This window comes from Bombus vancouverensis, chromosome 11 (assembly GCF_051014615.1).
Source record: "Bombus vancouverensis nearcticus chromosome 11, iyBomVanc1_principal, whole genome shotgun sequence".
NCBI classification, from domain to species: domain Eukaryota; kingdom Metazoa; phylum Arthropoda; class Insecta; order Hymenoptera; family Apidae; genus Bombus; species Bombus vancouverensis.
This window is the reverse complement of record NC_134921.1, coordinates 11,921,738-11,934,216: the sequence shown is the minus strand read 5'-3', so window position 1 is coordinate 11,934,216 and position 12,479 is coordinate 11,921,738. Positions and strand designations below refer to the sequence as shown.

Here is a 12,479-nt window from a genome sequence, read left to right as displayed (position 1 = left end):
AGCGCTAAAACGCGCGTGCAACAGCTCCGACAGTAGTCGAGACAGAGGATGAAAGTAAATCGAGACTTTTCTTTTACTCCGGATAGGAAAAGAGAGAGAGAGAGAGACGAGTGACTCGTCTCTTTATTCGTAGCTCGTGCCTTAAGCCTCCTCTTTGTACCCTGTGTTTCTCTTCTGTTTCCGTTTCTGCTCCCTAATTTGAGGAAAGTTCGCGAAACGAGGGTCAATATTGTTCTTTTTACACGCGTGCTAAAAGTTTCCTTCCTCCCTTTCGCTTCCAGGTTCCGGGGCGAACAAGAGATGGCCACTTGTGTCCCTTCTTTCGAATAATGGAGTTAACGAGCGTGAATGTTTTCGCTGAGACTTCGCGACGCTTTTTATTGTCAATTTCCTTCTTTCCACGAGTATTTTATATACGAACAATTTCTGCTAACGCGGTGATTCTTTATCCTTTTTTTTTTTTTTTTTTGTAGGCTAGTTCTTCACACCGGACATGACTATTTCGAAAAAAACACTTTTTTAAAGATTCGATGGCATAGGTAGATACAGAAATGAAAACGAACGATACAATTCCAACTTTGAGGGATATTGGTATATATGGCTATACGTGTCGCGTTCAGGTTTTTCGTTTTTTGTTTCAGAGGTCACGTACGTAATCCTTTCTTTTTTTTTTTTTTTTGTTTTAGTTTCCTTCTCAAATGATTTTTTACGCTTGTTTCACGCTATTTCTAAATTTGTATTAAATAAAGTAGGGATAAAAAAGAGCAGATTATTTTTAGTTTTAAAAGTTTCATTCGTCAAAAGGATTATTACGACTACCTTTTAATAGCGAAGAATGGAATATATTTGAACTTCTAATATTTCCAAAATTCGTGTTTTGAAGATAAAATTGATCGTGTTTAAAAATATGGTGGGACAAAACTTTTTCAAATAAAACACGAAAATAAAATGTGTTTTATTTACTTTACAGCTACGCAGGGTGAAAAGCGTCAGACTTGTGCAAACAACCGGGAATTCGTTGGAATATTTATTTAAATTCTGAGTAGTTCACGATCGAATGATTTTCGTGTTAAATATTTGCCACTCTACTATCGACACTAAACGTAATTGCTTGGTGTGTTATATTTATTCTGTTAAAAATACGAATGTTTTAGTACGTATTTGCGTTCAGTGCCATTATTTTATCAGTCAATCCGTTTCTATTACGATCTAGTTGTTATGAATCCTCGATATATGAAATACATTTCCATAAATAAGGAATTTTTCATTCAATTTTCATTAAATTACCCGTATACTACCGATTAACGATTTTATTAAACTTATAACTAAAGAACTTTATAACTTTGCAGATTGCAAAGAACAAGAACGATTGTTTCGCTGTTTCTTACCGCGTACTTTATGCAAACATGATCCATGATCCTACAGAGAAAGAGAGAAAAAGAGACGTAAAGCTGCGTAAAGCTTCGCTTCGAAAATGGAAACTTGATTAACGAAGAGTTATTGAACGCTATTTGTTCCTATCGGAATGTTCTAGCGTGAAAACTATGGTCTCTTGAGCTTTCGGAAAAATAAAAAAAATGGAATGAAACGAAATTGTAACAACTACGCTTTTAAAACATTCATTTAGATCTCGTTGAATTCGAAGCTTTTTTTAACCTAAATTTAGGAAATTAACCGTATGACCACTGTTCGGACATATTTCCTAATTAAACGTTTTTGAAAGGATGAGAAATATTCAACATGGATACTATTTCGAAATTATGTCCGTGCTTTATCGTTTCAATTTCAGGGATATTTATAGTACTTTATGAAGCAAAGAAATTTTTACATACTTAAGAAATAATATTTCAGTGTCTCGTTTTGACGAGTGTATAAAAAATTCATTAATCACCGCGACTGTCATTTTCATATTCTGATGTTCATTTAACGATGCAAAAGACTTTCTATGTTCGTCGACTGCATGAAATTGCATCATCGAATCAGTGAGAGTTTTAACGATGACTAATCTCAGGTGACACTGGCCCATTAATATCAAAGTTGCGTCAATACATTATTTCGATCCTAATTATTTTTCAATAAATTTACATGATCGTTATAGCAATCTTTAAAGTGCGTATTTCATAAACATCACTGATAATTATTACCTTATATTAATATTAATTACACATTATATCGCATACAACATTATCACGAAATTAATGACCAATAATAATATTAAAATTTTCATTCCGCTTTCAAAAGCTTGATATCGAATCAAGGGAAATTAATTCAGTGCGATAATTGATCTAAAATATTCAAATACATCTCCTAAATGTAATATCAATTTTACAAAACTTATTATTATGTCCACTTGATGTATAATTATTCTCTTTACTAATGCCACGTATGTCGATGTCGTGTACGTTTTATTATTAAAATATTATCCTGGAAAAATTAAACTTCTTGCCATTTGTCAAAAAGAACACGAACCTTCTGGTAAATTTACGTGGTTCTGGAATCACTGTACGGCCCGTAATCCCGAACACCCTGAATAAATTGCAAAAGAAAGATAATACGAGTTGGTTTGGCCATTTTTGCATATTGAAATTTATACACGGCGCGGTAAACTTTATTCGAACGATATGTAAATGGCAATATGTTTCGTTTCTCTGGACTCTGCAGATAGATTTCGTTCTGGTCTCGTTTATTTCGTATTAAATGAATTTAATTCACGTTAGGTAACCGTATAACTGAAGTAATTTCATTGCTTCGGCATCGTTAACAAACACGAATTAATAATCGTTGCCGTTCTTTGTTACGTTCCGTCGATTTTAACCAAATAAAATAATACACAAATCGGTGCATTATGTTCATGAAATAACGCGTCAAACGATAATAAAAACCTGACGTGATTTAATTCCCAGCAATTCTGTCCGTGTCTGATTACAACGATATTCTTCTATCGACCCGGTTATATTTCGAATTCGTATTAAAAACACGTACATATTATTTATACGCAAATTTTCAAAAATTGCATCCTCGTGAAAACGTAGAACGTATTTTCAAAGGATTTTTATCCTCGTTCGATTCACAAATAAATTTTATAAGTCTTACGAGTCATATTCCCGCTGATATTAAAAATTATTTGAAAATACCCAAGCTTCTTCCTCGTAGAAGCTGAAACGGTAGTTTCGAAACGATTCCGTCAAACTGTAATTACATTTTCTAGTTCAGCTTAGATTCTCCATTTATATTAAAAACGACTGTCTTCGGATATCTGAGAAATTTTCGAAAATTCAGTGTGTACTTATAGAAGCGCAGGAAGTGTTCAAAGTGTCGTTCAATTAAAAGTATTATTTGGAAATTCGATAGCTTTGTACGATCCTTCATATGGTCGGAACACGTTTCCTCTATCCTTCGTACGGTAATGAATTTTTAATTCAGAGCCACGTATTTTTTTCTTTCTCTTTCCTTTTTTATTCTTCTTTGCAATATACTGCGACCAGGCTAACTTCGTATCCTCCTCGGCTAAAAACGAGCAGCCATTTAATCAACTTTCGCGATGCTCGTACGATTTTGCTTTGCCTTTCGAAATCGCGCCTCCTTTTACCTGGACCTGTCTGCACACGTATAAAACGTAATTCGTAATAAAAAAAGCAAATTGCAGCGGAGAATTTCTGCCCTTTCGCGTGTACAAAGGGACACGGTCTCGTCCCCGTTCATTTTGCCAATATTCAATCGCTTTCTCGACTAATAAAATCGCTATTTCGCTTTTCCACCGGTTCCTTCGTTTTATTAGAGATATTGTAATGTAAGAAGATCAAAGAATACTCATTCCAACAGCAATTCGTTTTTTTCTGCGGTTGCTTTTGCGTAGTTTGATCTTCGCATCGGTGTATCTGATAAAATAATTCTGAAATAGTTGTTATATCGATGCAATAAGGATTGAAATTCCTGTCCGGTTTTTGTATTGTACTTTTCGATAAGTACGAAGTACAGTATACTCGTTCTCTTTTTCCAAATTCTCTTTCCGCGTGAAGAACTCGTTACACAAATTTTTCATTTTGCAGAGAATACGAATATAGAAGCTAGAATCAGAAATTAATATTTCCTGTATATCGAATATTTCAGTAAGAACTCAAACAATCGATTAGACGAAATGTCAAAAGAGTATTCCTGCCACATTGAATGTTAAAGAGAGAAAGAAGAAAAAGCCAAAGCATTAAATTTTTGAATTTGTCTCCCTGTTTAAAACAACATTCCAGTTTTTCATCGCGAAATTTCGCGATACTTCTCTACTCATTCGGGCTACTATAAGCTAGAACAGCAATTCTTCCTTCGTTTACTGGCTGAAGCTCGAGATTTCGCGTTTGATGTACGCGGAAATGCTTCCGCGTGGCCTAAAAGAGACAACTGGTGTCTATATAATCGGCATGAGAACGGTTTTACGGTAATCTCGGGGAAATGTGGACATTAAACGCCCTCTCGGCGAGAATGAAGAACGGTGGCTCATATACCGACGGGCAATAAAGAGTTAACACGGTAACCGCTAATGGAATAATGGACACTCCAAGCGTGCACACAACCCTGGACCATCGCCAAATACGTACTTTCCTTCCACTATAAACGCCCGGCTAGCCTTTTTCGTTCCATCCCCTTTTCGTATAATTTCTAATTCCACTTGCACTCTTAGTTACACTGCAAATTTTCGTGTACGCGATGGTGAAAACTAGGATGTGATGTATCATGTTGGTTACTTAATTTAATGTTACGTAGTTTGTGAAATCCAGAGGGTTTACTATGATTATTCGTATGATGACGTTGCTCGAGTTCAATTATAGAATTAATAACGATCGAGACACGAAACTTTTCATTCGTATAGTTTTCAAAACGTTCAAATGAATTATTTGTTCGCCAGATGTTACCAACTGCGGATGCAGGTTGAAAAAGATGAAAGTTAAGCAAATTCCACTCCTCTTATATACGTGTTTCGCTCGAACTCGCATACTTTCTTCGAATTATATAAACACCGAAAGTCCACAGCAAACGATAAACAGTGGCAAAATTGACAGAGTCGCGATTTTTATTCCTACTAGAAATCTTCGCTTCTGACATTTACACCGCTTTTCAGCTCTCTCGGATGTAAGTTATTTCAATCTTCCAGATGTAAATGAACCGCGTTTCTTTCAAGCTCGATATCACGCAAGTAGCGGTAACAAAAATTTCATTCCCGAAATATCCATTTCCGTTCGAAATCTAATCCAAAATTCGCGTTTTCTGTTTTCCCCGATTTATCGCTGACTGCCATCTGAGACGATATAATGCCGGGGAATTAAAGTAACGTTTCATCAAGTCGGACAGCCGAGCGTGGCTGATTCCACGGCAAACGTTTGCCTATCGCGAGAGTCCTGATTTTAAGCGGGGGATCAAGAGGCTTGTGTGCGGAGCAACGCGGAAATTCCAGTGAAAATGGGCGTGCGTGAGAAATCACGTGCTGCAGGGCCGGGTCATGGGTCACGAGGCCATCGACAAGAAGTCTTTACGTTAATTTTAAGCTCCTTTGCCGACACGTACCGCCTTCGCTTCGGTCCCGAAAATTTCCACTTTCATGATTACGACTCTTTTAAGGAACGATGCAGCCGGTTTTCGATTAGGCTGATACGACTGCGGTAAAACATGGCTTAGCTTAATTATTTCGAGTGGCGATTACGAATAGTTTGGTTTGGTTTGGAACGAAACTTTTGATCGACTCAAACGAGCTATCGATCGTGATTTTATGTGGACTTAGCAGGCTTACAGAAATTGGGATTCAATGGAGATTTATACGCGTGCGCTTCAAGTTGGGATGTGCTTCTAAATGCGGTGCTAATGTTTATTTAAAGGCAGAATGAGCAGAATAGCTGAGCCACTTATTCATCCCCAGTGGTATTTTGTTGGAAGCCACGGATAATTATATGGTTTTATTTAGCTTTTCAAGCAAGTCCATTGTCTATATCATATTTTATTCAAAAAGATTTTTTAATTTTCTCATCAAAGGATTCGTCAAAGCCTCTCCTTTAACACCAGTCGGGTGATTCGAAATCAATTACAAAAAATTCCATAGACGTTGTCGATGATTATGAAAGTCGCCTAAGTGAAAAAGTCTTCCAAAGTGGTAGAAATCGAACCGTGGCTTGATTGTTGCATCGTTAAAACACAGATAAAAAGAAATTTTATGGAAAAACATCTCACGATTGTTTTCGAAAGAAATATAAAAAGCGTGGAGAGCGATGCTGCTGAATAGAACTGTGAACCACTCGGTTAAGAACGTAGGATTCTCCAGAAGAAACAGCTCGAATAGCCCGCACCCACTTAATTGCCAGCTCGTACGATCCGCATAGCCTTGTCATAATATGTCGCTATTAACTGTTACCGAGGCGCCACGGTGCCAATAAGATAAACGGTCCATTGGGGAAGAATATTGTCTTACATCATCGATTTATTATTATTTCACCATTATAAGCTTTGAATAATAAAAATACTCCCGTGGCGTGCTGAGCGAAACGTGTGATTTCGGCGTGGCAGTCAAACTGTCAAGCAGAATACAGTCTATGCGTTGAACGCGAAGCTTTAAATATCACTTAGGCCACTTTCATAATTATCGGCACAAGTGTACGGAATTCTTCCAAGCTTAGTAACAAGCTTTTACTCTGCCACGAAATTTTTGCAACAGTCGCTCTCCTCTAAAATATCTGCAACACTGTGATGAAAAAATTTACGAATCAAACGTCGATCGCGAAGAATATCTCCGAAATTCAGGAATCAATTACCTCCTAACGAGTTTACCATCCTTTTAAACGCAAACCCTCCTCCAAACCAACCCTAGTCTTGTAATAAAAAATTAGCGAATCAAACATCGATCATGAAAAACCCGTACGTCGAAAAACCTCTACAAATTCCGCAATCAACGCGCGCGCCTCTGAAATCTCATTTACACGGTAACGGTCAGAGGGAAATCCCATGGAACGAGGTGGGCAAACATTGTGCCGTAACGAGCGAAATTAGCGGCGAGCAGCAGACGCCGGAAAGAGAGAAACGGCGACTTCGACTTGGAAAGTTTCGCCAAGGTGCGACGACTGTTTCACGAGAGGCGATGGAGAGCATCGCGGGACTGTCTGCGGCCGCGACGATGACGACACGACGCGGTTAATCGAATCTTCACCCGCGGGACGATTCGAGCTCGATTTCACAGGCCGTCGACGCGAACCTCCTCCGAGAGACGACGCTAATGAATTTTCGTCGAATTAACGCCGCGCACCGTGGCGTGAACGCTGACTGGCAAAGGAGAGAACGTACACATCGCGATGAAACGTGCCTTCATGGACGAAATTTCGCCTATCAAAGGATGCACCTGCTACGTTTATTGGATCAGTGTAATTAACGCCATTTCCAACCTCGCGATATCGGTGGAAATTGGGAAATCAAGCGAGAACATTTGCGTTTTACTTCAGAATGCGCTTTCAGATTGAACCCAGTGGTAGTTGTTTACTGACGTTTGTTTCGATCATATTACTAAAGAATAAAGCGAGAATGTTTCACGAAAATAAATTCAAGCCACCGATGAACATTTTTAGCCTAAGTGATTATTATTCTGAGCAGATTATTCACGCAGATAAATACAATCCCAAAACTATATCTATACGTGTAGTGTTTGAAATATCGAGTGTCCGAAAAGATCGGGACAAAACTTATACTGCGTCTTAATGAGATCAAGTAAATTTATGCTTTATCCTGTGAAAATGAAACGTAGAATCTCGTAAGAAAACCTCATTGGAAGATAAGACACGTGCAAATACTTTTTCTAGACACTGTACATTTATGACAAATAATATAAATGGATCTACCAAAAGCATCGAACTTAAAACACATCAGCCATCAAACTCACCCCACGAAAGTTCCTAGCCCGTAAAACCTTCGTCCATTTCTTAAAGCCTCAAACTCCAAGCACCCACTTTCAACCAACGATTCGCAATGGAATTGAAAAGCCTCGCCTCCCCACGGGCTTCTCACGGCGTTTCTTTTCCATCAGAGAGGTCGTCGCGGTAATTTCGCGAACGTGACGCCGCGTGGAGGAGGGAACGAACGAGATATTCGATGCGAAACAAAATTGTGCTCCATGGGAAGAATTTGATAGCGACGACACCTGACGATCGGACGAAAAACACGAGGAATCGGGTAAGAATCGCGGTGGGACTGCTCGTCGTTGGCTCAACGTCAACCGTTTTGATTACTCGCGAGACAACCACGGTCCCAAACGTGATTCGAACGCGAAATCGAATTCGTCGAATTTACGACGGCTGTTTCGCTGTCGATCGTCGCTCGAATTTGCCTCGGCGATCGAAAAAAACGCATTGCATTCGATACCATCGCGAAATTAAACATTCTGTTCGTTCCATTAACTTGATTCTATCTCGTGTACCTTTTAATGTTTTATTCTGTTCGAACACGTTCAAAAGTAACAAGAAAAATGTTAATCTAAAAGGAAACAAATGGATGCTGACTAAAATTGTCGTAAAATGTAATTTATATACTTGCATACTATATATATTTATATATACTATATATATATATTTATACTATATATATATAGTATTATTTATATTATATTATATTTATATTATACTATATATATATTTTTCTTAATACTTTAAGATCTTTGAATTTTACTTTCGATTCTACGCGTACTTAAGGAGAGGTTGATAACCACTGCGACTCACCTTATCGCGAATCTCTTTGTACAGAAAATTTTTAGAAATCTCGGATACACAACGGTAAACGAGAACGATAACGGCGTCAAGAAAACAAAGTAATTCTGATAACAGGGGCGGACAGCGAAGTAGAGCAAGCGAAAGTCCGTAAGCCTCTTATCTACTTTACATCCGTTCCAGTAATGAACTTTCTCGAGGAATTATCGCAATAATTATCGTAATAATTATCGCAACAAAATATTATCAAAACGTCGTCGTCAAAGAAGAGTCTTCTATATTATTTCATACTAGTTGTACGCGTACTTTACAATCGAAAACTTCGCAAAAGAATTATTTCGTATTTACATTATTCTTTCCATCTACTGCATCATTCTATTAATCGACTCGGTCCAACATTCATTTTTCATTTTTCGTTTCATTTTTTAAATCCACCGATACGAATATCAATTCAAGAATCCTGTCGTTGTAAAAACTGTTGGCTTTCGTGCCGCCGGATCGTAAGTATAAACAGATCAATAGGAATATGAATCAGCCCGTCCCTAATAAAACATCAAAGCATAATTCGAAAAAGAGGGAAGAACTTTTTGAAATGGCTTTACCCAGGCTATCTACAAAATTGACTCTGAATGCTGCTACGATTCTCCTAGTTACCAAAGCTCTACGGTAGATTGAATTAGATGAGAGAACGCAAGCAAAACTAACTGCAAGCCGGGAATAATTCTTTGAAAATAAAATCTAGCAAATAAAACCCGCCCGAAAAATAACGCGTCTGTCCACAGATCATTCCTCTACCTCCGAAAGCCAATACCAATCTACGTCAGAATGCCAATAGAAACATTCAAAGCTTCGTTCTACTTAATAACCCAAAAGTAAACGTCTGGTAACCAAAGAGAGACAGAAAAGAGATGAATCGAAGAGACAAGATAATTCAACGAAGCATCCACTCGAACTCGTCAAACGTACATGCGCGATGCTCTAGTTGGCGGAAGCAGTTCGCGAGAACTGTGCTGACTCGAGTTCCTAAACTGCACTCCAAGTCGCCAAATATTCCGCCACGTTCTTGCACTCAGCCGGCTTTGCCCTGCACTCGACTTCGGTCACTTTGCGGGCCGGAAACTGCGCGCGAATTCCGCCATCTCCGCGTAAACTCTCGCTTCCTCTCGTCGCTGCACGGGGTAAAACCGAATTCAACTCGTTGAAACTATGTCGAGTTTCTCTTTTCTACGTGCTCGCGCCGCGCGTTAAACTAGTATTACGTCACGTGTCTTCGTTGCGGCGACGAGCTCTCGTTTTAAGCGACGCAAGTCTTTGTCCCACCCTCTTCGTGTTCGTCGCTTTAATTCGCTCGCGTGTTTTTTCGAAAAGCGGACTCGAGACGAGTGGGCATCTGGTAATGCGCATACTGCGCGAGAACCATGAGTGTTCGTTGTGTTATCTTGAACGAGTTACGGTTGTTTGGATTGTCACGTCAGCGACAATGGTGAACAAAGAGAGAGAAACGAGAAACAAGGGGTGAGAATAGGGAAGCTTACATTTGGTTCGTGATACGCTCTGATAGCCGAGTAATTAACGTACCTTTTGGGTGTCTTTTGATTTTCATTGATTGAAGCGGTTTATAGATTATCAAGAATAGTATTATCGTAAGATTATCGAGAATAAAACATAGTCATCATGGAGTGGATTTACCTTCACGCTAAAGACGCTACAAGCGTCGTGCGCCTAAAGGCAATGGGAATACAAACTAGATTGCATCTTTATGCATTTTGCGGAAATTTGGAAATGCGGGAAAGCATGGAATGCGCACAACACGCGAAAATGTATTACCTGTTGGGACATTTAGTAAGTGAAAGAAACCTCAACTTAGATTCCATTTCTTTTTGTTTTTTAGTAGTCTTCGTAATGATAAGATATAAATTTGCATGAATATTCATGATCTAGCGACAATTTGTATATTTTTCTCCTTAATCCTTGCGATTTGCTTTATGATCTAAAAGAATTCCACTTCCGATGCTACAGCGCAATTAATCCGTGCGCGAATCTCTGAGCGACATCGTGACGAAGTATAATGAAAAGCGCGGATCAATTGCGAGTGTATTCCCGTCGCGTCCAACGAAACGACACGAGTATAAATCTGTGTCCAAGTTGGAGGAAAAGGAGACGTCCACGAGATACGACGAGCATAGACACGACAGACGTGGCATGGACCGTATCCCGCTGCTTCTGGATACGCTCTCCTCTGTTGCAGCTTCCGGCTGGATGCACGCGCGCGCATTGTTGCGCTGACGTGCCGCGAGCAAGAAAAACGGAGAAGAGCGGATAAAGCAGCCGTTTACAGAGACGAACGTGCACCGCACACGGCACACGGCATAATTTCATGTGGCGGTTGTCAGAGCTCGATATGAGAACACGCGCCAAGGACTAGGGTTACATCGATACTTGAATACGCATCGCACGTAACCGGGAACCATGTGGCTAATCGTGGAACGGCTGTGTTTTAGCCACGAGAGTTTTGGAATGGCCAATTAGAATGTTTCGTAAAGTTCACTATGTTCGGAGTTGATCTATGTTTCAAACGTATCGTTCGGGAAAAAAGAAAAAATTATTTGCATGAAAATCGCGTAAGGGAATATTGGTGGAAATTTGTATCGGAAATTGAGGATTTTTATCGGTGAAAGGAAAGAAACAAGTGACATTTTAAGCTGGTATCAAGCCGCTTCCATTTCCATAGGTAAAAGTCGTAGCATATGTTAAAACGACGTTCTCGACATCGATACAGGGACGATGTCGTGTAAACAAAAGTCTCATCGGGTTTATGCAGCTTATGTCGGCGAGGAAAAACTCTGAGAATATCCGATTCCCTGTTCCATGCGCATGCATCCGCCAGAGTAAACAGAATATTTCCGGAGCAACGTTACCGTACCAGCGATATACTGTAAAATATCTAAGATACTACGATCGAATCCACAACGAGAACAGCCGACGATTTAAAAAAGGAAATGTTCTCTTCCCTTCAAACGCTTGTCATAGAAATAAAAATAATTTATTCCTTTCATCCTCTGGATCTTTCGAGATTTGGAAATTTCTTGCGGAAGATGGTCTTTGAATAGTTTCATCGCGAATATCGATCGAAATAAATGCCGAGTAATAAATAATAAATATTATTGAAAGTAATTTTTAATTCGAGTTACTCTTAATTTGAAAACTGTGAAAGACGAAATAAATCGACGTGAAACCTAAATTCTTTCATTGGACGATAGCAGTTTATCGAACAAGTATACGCAGAAAGACAAATATATTTCTTGCGAATTATTCGCACTCGTATTGAAAAATAAACAGGTAGAATAAAGAAAAAGCAATTTAAGTGCGTTATCGGTCGATTTTAATTGTACACGTGCTAGATATCTCTAATTGAAAATGATACAGATAACAGATTAACGAGTGCAAATAATTAATGCAGACCTTGCTTGCTATTAAAGCTCGTTGGTTATCGATGATAATAAAAAAATAACAAGAGAAGAATATTAATTAAAATTTCGGATCGATATTCTACCTTTTATTACAGTTGTTGCTTACGAAGTTTCTTTTTTATTCGCCCATTGTTCCATTACAATGACTTAGGTTGGTTCGACGCAAAGCAGTTCCTTTTATTTTGATTTTTTGTTGAATCCCGGAAGGATAATGGCGCAGGAGGTGGAGGAGGCAAAAATAGTGGAAACGAAACCAGCCCAAACGAGCAATATTCGTCTCACTAGG

At 38.8% G+C, this 12,479-nt stretch overlaps 1 protein-coding gene across 8 annotated transcripts in view; it reads right to left on the bottom strand.

The window, feature by feature from the left end:
* Positions 1 to 12,479, bottom strand: part of Pgant9 (polypeptide N-acetylgalactosaminyltransferase 9) — a 293,850-nt gene that overhangs the window by 96,475 nt on the left and 184,896 nt on the right. The window lies entirely within an intron of this gene.